Source organism: Haliaeetus albicilla, unplaced genomic scaffold (assembly GCF_947461875.1).
Source record: "Haliaeetus albicilla unplaced genomic scaffold, bHalAlb1.1 scaffold_84, whole genome shotgun sequence".
Taxonomy (NCBI): Eukaryota; Metazoa; Chordata; class Aves; order Accipitriformes; family Accipitridae; genus Haliaeetus; species Haliaeetus albicilla.
The window spans coordinates 1-8,297 of NW_027212511.1; positions in this window are offsets into that span (position 1 = coordinate 1).

Genomic DNA, 8,297 nt, shown 5'->3' on the forward strand with positions numbered 1-8,297 from the left:
CGGTTTTGAGCTAGGTTTAGATTTGGCGGTACTGCTGGGCTTCGGTGCGATAGTACTGCAAAGATCCAAGGTTAGGCGCAGCAGTAGTGCCGGTTTTGAGCTAGGTTTAGATTTGGGCGGTACTGCTGGGCTTAAGTGCGATAGGACTGCCAAAATCTAAGGTTAAGCGCAGCAGTAGTGCCGGTTTTGAGCTAGGTTTAGATTTGGCGGTACTGCTGGGCTTCGGTGCGATAGTACTGCAAAGATCTAAGGTTAAGCACAGCAGTAGTGCCAGTTTTGAGCTAGGTTTACATTTGGGCGGTACTGCTGTGCTGAGGTGCGACAGTACTGCAAAGATCCAAGGTTAAGCGCAGCAGTAGTGCCGGTTTTGAGCTAGGTTTAGATTTGGGCCGTACTGCTGGGCTTCGGTGCGACAGTACTGCAAAGATCCAAGCTTAAGCGCAGCAGTAGTGCCAGTTCTGAGCTAGGTTTAGATTTGGCTCTACTGCTAGGCTTCGGTGCGATAGTACTGCAAAGATCCAAGGTTAAGCGCAGCAGTAGTGCCGGTTTTGAGCTAGGTTTAGATTTGGGCGGTACTGCTGGGCTTCGGTGCGACGGTACTGCAAAGATCCAAGGTTAAGCGCAGCAGTAGTGCCTATTTTGAGCTAGGTTTAGATTTGGCGGTACTGCTGGGCTTCGGTGCGATAGTACGCAAAGATCTAAGGTTAAGCGCAGTAGTGCCGGTTTTGAGCTAGGTTTAGATTTGGGCGGTACTGCTGGGCTTCGGTGCAATAGTACTGCAAAGATCCAAGGTTAAGCACAGCAGTAGTGCCTGTTTTGAGCTAGGTTTAGATTTGGCGGTACTGCTGGGCTTTGGTGCAATAGTACTGCAAAGATCCAAGGTTAAGCGCAGCAGTAGTGCCGGTTTTGAGCTAGGTTTAGGTTTGGGCGGTACTGCTGGGCATCGGTGCGATAGTACGCAAAGATCTAACGTTAAGCGCAGCAGTAGTGCCGGTTTTGAGCTAGGTTTAGATTTGGGCGGTACTGCTGGGCTTCCGTGCGATAGTACTGCAAAGATCTAAGGTTAAGCGCGGCAGTAGTGCCGGTTTTGAGCTAGGTTTAGATTTGTCCCGTACTGCTGGGCTTCGGTGCGATAGTTAAGGTTGCACACATCTGCACCATACGCAGATTTTCAACCAGCTACTTAGCTTTTGTAGGGTTCAATTATATGGAACTTAGTTACTGGGCCTGAAAGTAGCTCATGGTCGCAAGAGCGTTCCAGACGCCTTTAGAAGGCCTTGAAGAGAATAAACAAGAAGGTAGAGGAAGAAAGATCCCAATTACAAAAACACATGTGCACGTTCCACCTTCATGGGAACTTAACACAAACAACCTCAATTCAGGGGCTTATCTCGACCAATTGGACTGAGACAAGTTCCCCATGGTCTAGTTAGCATATCCAATTATGTCCTGTGTTGATGAGCGTGTACAGAGTGAGTATAACTAACTTTATCTTATGTTTATACGCGTCGACAATATCGACGCTTATCACTGCTTATGCTTGTGCGCGTGGATACCAAATGCTTCCATGCAGCAGGCAATCAAAGCTTCTAAACAAATTAGAGAATTGTATAAGAATGATTAGCTAGGCTGAATAAACTCGTGTCTTTAATCATCATATTGGTAGCCTGTTGTCTGGGCCCCGCATGGAATAACCCTAAACCCTACAAGCTTTCATAGTGGCACTTGTCACAGTCCAACCACCGTAGCAGCCACATCGCCTGAACGCGAGGTTTTTTCAAACGCTTCGTGCCCCGTGACCACCTGCAAAACCAACACACAAAACTGTTGAATACGCACTTCACTGTCAGCATAAAAAAATCGTCCACAGCTCCAAACACCAACTTCCCACCAATTCCAAAGAAACCCTCAATGCCTTAACCATTCCTAGAAGCTTATCACAAAGTGTCCACATAAACAATATTAACACCCATGCCCAATTACTGCCTTACTATATTCTACCTCACAGTCCACTTGCAATCCACTCCCCTACTGAAATCCAATGACTCAAAAATCTTTTAACACTCAACGCTAGCGATCTAGATATATCAACATTTAACCCATAGACTCTTATCGCTGTTCCACCTGCCCCTGACTCTACATCCCCGGGCAGAGCAGCTCCAAGCCAAACACACCCGTGCGCAAACACACACAACACAGAACGGTACCGACAAGGTGATTCAGAGAGAGAGAGAGCGAGCGAGCTCTCGGCAAGAAGAATGACTCCCGGACGGGAGGTGCCATCCGGCAAGATGACCTACGGCGTCCAAAACACTGAGGCAAGGAGGCTGTACGGCAGACCCCGAGGAGTCCAACGTAACAGCCTGTTAAAAGATGGTACTGTCAAAACCGACATGATGGATGCGCCAGAAGCCTGTCATCAAGACCTAGGACCATCAAGGTTCAGGGAAGAACTCCCAGTCTGAGAAAACGGACAGCTAGAGAGCCGAGCTGCCAAAGCAGCCCGAAAGAACGCCGCAAAAAGAACCGACTGGACTCTGCCGAGACCGATCCGCGCTTTAGAGCTCTGCACGCAAGAAAAGAAGCGCCCGATTGGCACCGGGCCGATGAGTAAGAGCATTTGAGACGCTAGGGACGGCGCCTAAAGTGCATGCCGCGCTCCCCCGGCACAAAGCGCAACGAGGACATTGAGGTCCGAGGAAGGTCTAAGCCACAGAGGACAGACGACACAAACTGCACACCACCACAGACGCAGGCTGGAACCGCCCTGCCCGGCACGCGCTGGTCTCGGGCTCAAAAGCAACCCGCTCCCTTCGCCTGCGCAAAGGCGACTGCTTTGGGACAGCCCTCTCTCCTGCGCTAACTTTAAAACCCCTCCCTGCAATTCCCGGCTGTGTCCCTCCCTCCCAGCCTCTCCCCAGCCCGGGTCCCTCAACTTAGCTTTCAGAGGGCCAAGGGTACGAATCCATCCTCTGCAAAAATCACACGGGCTAACTGGGACGATCCGGCAGTCGCCAGGTTCCTCTTCATCATCTGCAGCGAAGACAAAAAAAAAAAAAAGGCGACAAAATCAGAAGAGGCAGTAAGTAACCCATCAGCCAACACCAACTACTTTCCCAACCCCCCCCCCACTTAATCACAGACACCACAGCGTTATGCTTACCTGCTCATTCCAGAGTCAGACCCCGCGGCCATCATCACTCATGGTACCTAAGACAGCAGGACACACAAAATTAGCATAGCCGTCGTGAGACTCACCAGGCCCATTCTCCTCCTCCCTAATCCACAGCTCACCTCGAACGCTCATCCAATTCCAAAGGTGGCCCGCACAGCGCCTGCAAAACAGAAGGTAAACGCTTAACCGAGCAACCACCTAATACTTCGATATTCAACACCGGCACAGCCCACAACCACCTCACCTTCTCAGACCGCTCGTCGGCCTGCGAATTCGCCCCTCCGAGGCTGCGTGCGCCACCTGCAAAAGCCAAAGCAGAAGACGCATGCCGAGAGGCCGCCCGAAACCTCAGCCCGCCCGGACCGATTCCCAACTCCCACTCCTTTACCTTGGCCGCTCGACCACCCCACTCTGTCGTCAAGAGCTTGCCACGTCAAGGCACGCGTACCGCCTGCAAAAAACAAACCACAGGGGATGCTTCCAACTTGGCCAACAACACGACGCCTCCGAAGGAACAGTTCCTTTAACCCGGCAATCATGGCTCACCTTGCCGAGACACCTCCGGTGCCGATGGCCCGCTTCGCCCCTTGCTTCGCCCCTTCCAAATAAAAGAAAAAAAGAACCCTATCAGCTAGTCACAGAGCCACCGGCCGCATCTTCCCTCTGACTCCACTCACAGACCCACCTCCTTACGGCGCTCCGCTCCCCTCCTCCATCGCTCTGCGGCACGCATCTTGTCTCTCCGCGTCTGAATAAAACCCCATATTGAACGAGTCAGCCTGGATGCAGAGCAAGAGCTTAACAACTCCAGAGATCTTGATCCCATCTAGGAATACCGGTACTCCAGCTACAGCCAGCCATTTTAAAAAAACAAAACCAAAACAAACAAAAAACCCGGGGCCAAACTTTAAGCCCATCACATGCAAGCCTCAACACCTTAGAGATTCAAATCCACTTCACCACCCCTCAACAGCCTCTGCCACAAGCCTACAATCATTTCCGTAAAAAGATCTCAACGTTGCTGTCCACACAGCCCACCAATGCCTACTCGATCCCAGATGACTGTACAACCCCTGCCTAAAGAATTAAGGGACATCAACGTTTCACCCATAGGCTCTTATCGCTGTTCCACCTGCCCCCTGACTCTACATCCCCGGGCAGAGCAGCTCCAAGCCAAACACACCCGTGCGCAAACACACACAACACAGAACGGTACCGACAAGGTGATTCAGAGAGAGAGAGAGAGAGAGAGAGAGAGAGAGCTCTCGGCAAGAAGAATGACTCCCGGACGGGAGGTGCCATCCGGCAAGATGACCTACGGCGTCCAAAACACTGAGGCAAGGAGGCTGTACGGCAGACCCCGAGGAGTCCAACGTAACAGCCTGTTAAAAGATGGTACTGTCAAAACCGACATGATGGATGCGCCAGAAGCCTGTCATCAAGACCTAGGACCATCAAGGTTCAGGGAAGAACTCCCAGTCTGAGAAAACGGACAGCTAGAGAGCCGAGCTGCCAAAGCAGCCCGAAAGAACGCCGCAAAAAGAACCGACTGGACTCTGCCGAGACCGATCCGCGCTTTAGAGCTCCGCACGCAAGAAAAGAAGCGCCCGATTGGCACCGGGCCGATGAGTAAGAGCATTTGAGACGCTAGGGACGGCGCCTAAAGTGCATGCCGCGCTCCCCCGGCACAAAGCGCAACGAGGACATTGAGGTCCGAGGAAGGTCTAAGCCACAGAGGACAGACGACACAAACTGCACACCACCACAGACGCAGGCTGGAACCGCCCTGCCCGGCACGCGCTGGTCTCGGGCTCAGAAGCAACCCGCTCCCTTCGCCTGCGCAAAGGCGACTGCTTTGGGACAGCCCTCTCTCCTGCGCTAACTTTAAAACCCCTCCCTGCAATTCCCGGCTGTGTCCCTCCCTCCCAGCCTCTCCCCAGCCCGGGTCCCTCAACTTAGCTTTCAGAGGGCCAAGGGTACGAATCCATCCTCTGCAAAAATCACACGGGCTAACTGGGACGATCCGGCAGTCGCCAGGTTCCTCTTCATCATCTGCAGCGAAGACAAAAAAAAAAAAAAGGCGACAAAATCAGAAGAGGCAGTAAGTAACCCATCAGCCAACACCAACTACTTTCCCAACCCCCCCCCCACTTAATCACAGACACCACAGCGTTATGCTTACCTGCTCATTCCAGAGTCAGACCCCGCGGCCATCATCACTCATGGTACCTAAGACAGCAGGACACACAAAATTAGCATAGCCGTCGTGAGACTCACCAGGCCCATTCTCCTCCTCCCTAATCCACAGCTCACCTCGAACGCTCATCCAATTCCAAAGGTGGCCCGCACAGCGCCTGCAAAACAGAAGGTAAACGCTTAACCGAGCAACCACCTAATACTTCGATATTCAACACCGGCACAGCCCACAACCACCTCACCTTCTCAGACCGCTCGTCGGCCTGCGAATTCGCCCCTCCGAGGCTGCGTGCGCCACCTGCAAAAGCCAAAGCAGAAGACGCATGCCGAGAGGCCGCCCGAAACCTCAGCCCGCCCGGACCGATTCCCAACTCCCACTCCTTTACCTTGGCCGCTCGACCACCCCACTCTGTCGTCAAGAGCTTGCCACGTCAAGGCACGCGTACCGCCTGCAAAAAACAAACCACAGGGGATGCTTCCAACTTGGCCAACAACACGACGCCTCCGAAGGAACAGTTCCTTTAACCCGGCAATCATGGCTCACCTTGCCGAGACACCTCCGGTGCCGATGGCCCGCTTCGCCCCTTGCTTCGCCCCTTCCAAATAAAAGAAAAAAAGAACCCTATCAGCTAGTCACAGAGCCACCGGCCGCATCTTCCCTCTGACTCCACTCACAGACCCACCTCCTTACGGCGCTCCGCTCCCCTCCTCCATCGCTCTGCGGCACGCATCTTGTCTCTCCGCGTCTGAATAAAACCCCATATTGAACGAGTCAGCCTGGATGCAGAGCAAGAGCTTAACAACTCCAGAGATCTTGATCCCATCTAGGAATACCGGTACTCCAGCTACAGCCAGCCATTTTAAAAAAACAAAACCAAAACAAACAAAAAACCCGGGGCCAAACTTTAAGCCCATCACATGCAAGCCTCAACACCTTAGAGATTCAAATCCACTTCACCACCCCTCAACAGCCTCTGCCACAAGCCTACAATCATTTCCGTAAAAAGATCTCAACGTTGCTGTCCACACAGCCCACCAATGCCTACTCGATCCCAGATGACTGTACAACCCCTGCCTAAAGAATTAAGGGACATCAACGTTTCACCCATAGGCTCTTATCGCTGTTCCACCTGCCCCTGACTCTACATCCCCGGGCAGAGCAGCTCCAAGCCAAACACACCCGTGCGCAAACACACACAACACAGAACGGTACCGACAAGGTGATTCAGAGAGAGAGAGAGAGAGAGCGCGCTCTCGGCAAGAAGAATGACTCCCGGACGGGAGGTGCCATCCGGCAAGATGACCTACGGCGTCCAAAACACTGAGGCAAGGAGGCTGTACGGCAGACCCCGAGGAGTCCAACGTAACAGCCTGTTAAAAGATGGTACTGTCAAAACCGACATGATGGATGCGCCAGAAGCCTGTCATCAAGACCTAGGACCATCAAGGTTCAGGGAAGAACTCCCAGTCTGAGAAAACGGACAGCTAGAGAGCCGAGCTGCCAAAGCAGCCCGAAAGAACGCCGCAAAAAGAACCGACTGGACTCTGCCGAGACCGATCCGCGCTTTAGAGCTCCGCACGCAAGAAAAGAAGCGCCCGATTGGCACCGGGCCGATGAGTAAGAGCATTTGAGACGCTAGGGACGGCGCCTAAAGTGCATGCCGCGCTCCCCCGGCACAAAGCGCAACGAGGACATTGAGGTCCGAGGAAGGTCTAAGCCACAGAGGACAGACGACACAAACTGCACACCACCACAGACGCAGGCTGGAACCGCCCTGCCCGGCACGCGCTGGTCTCGGGCTCAGAAGCAACCCGCTCCCTTCGCCTGCGCAAAGGCGACTGCTTTGGGACAGCCCTCTCTCCTGCGCTAACTTTAAAACCCCTCCCTGCAATTCCCGGCTGTGTCCCTCCCTCCCAGCCTCTCCCCAGCCCGGGTCCCTCAACTTAGCTTTCAGAGGGCCAAGGGTACGAATCCATCCTCTGCAAAAATCACACGGGCTAACTGGGACGATCCGGCAGTCGCCAGGTTCCTCTTCATCATCTGCAGCGAAGACAAAAAAAAAAAAAAAAGGCGACAAAATCAGAAGAGGCAGTAAGTAACCCATCAGCCAACACCAACTACTTTCCCAACCCCCCCCCCACTTAATCACAGACACCACAGCGTTATGCTTACCTGCTCATTCCAGAGTCAGACCCCGCGGCCATCATCACTCATGGTACCTAAGACAGCAGGACACACAAAATTAGCATAGCCGTCGTGAGACTCACCAGGCCCATTCTCCTCCTCCCTAATCCACAGCTCACCTCGAACGCTCATCCAATTCCAAAGGTGGCCCGCACAGCGCCTGCAAAACAGAAGGTAAACGCTTAACCGAGCAACCACCTAATACTTCGATATTCAACACCGGCACAGCCCACAACCACCTCACCTTCTCAGACCGCTCGTCGGCCTGCGAATTCGCCCCTCCGAGGCTGCGTGCGCCACCTGCAAAAGCCAAAGCAGAAGACGCATGCCGAGAGGCCGCCCGAAACCTCAGCCCGCCCGGACCGATTCCCAACTCCCACTCCTTTACCTTGGCCGCTCGACCACCCCACTCTGTCGTCAAGAGCTTGCCACGTCAAGGCACGCGTACCGCCTGCAAAAAACAAACCACAGGGGATGCTTCCAACTTGGCCAACAACACGACGCCTCCGAAGGAACAGTTCCTTTAACCCGGCAATCATGGCTCACCTTGCCGAGACACCTCCGGTGCCGATGGCCCGCTTCGCCCCTTGCTTCGCCCCTTCCAAATAAAAGAAAAAAAGAACCCTATCAGCTAGTCACAGAGCCACCGGCCGCATCTTCCCTCTGACTCCACTCACAGACCCACCTCCTTACGGCGCTCCGCTCCCCTCCTCCATCGCTCTGCGGCACGCATCTTGTCTC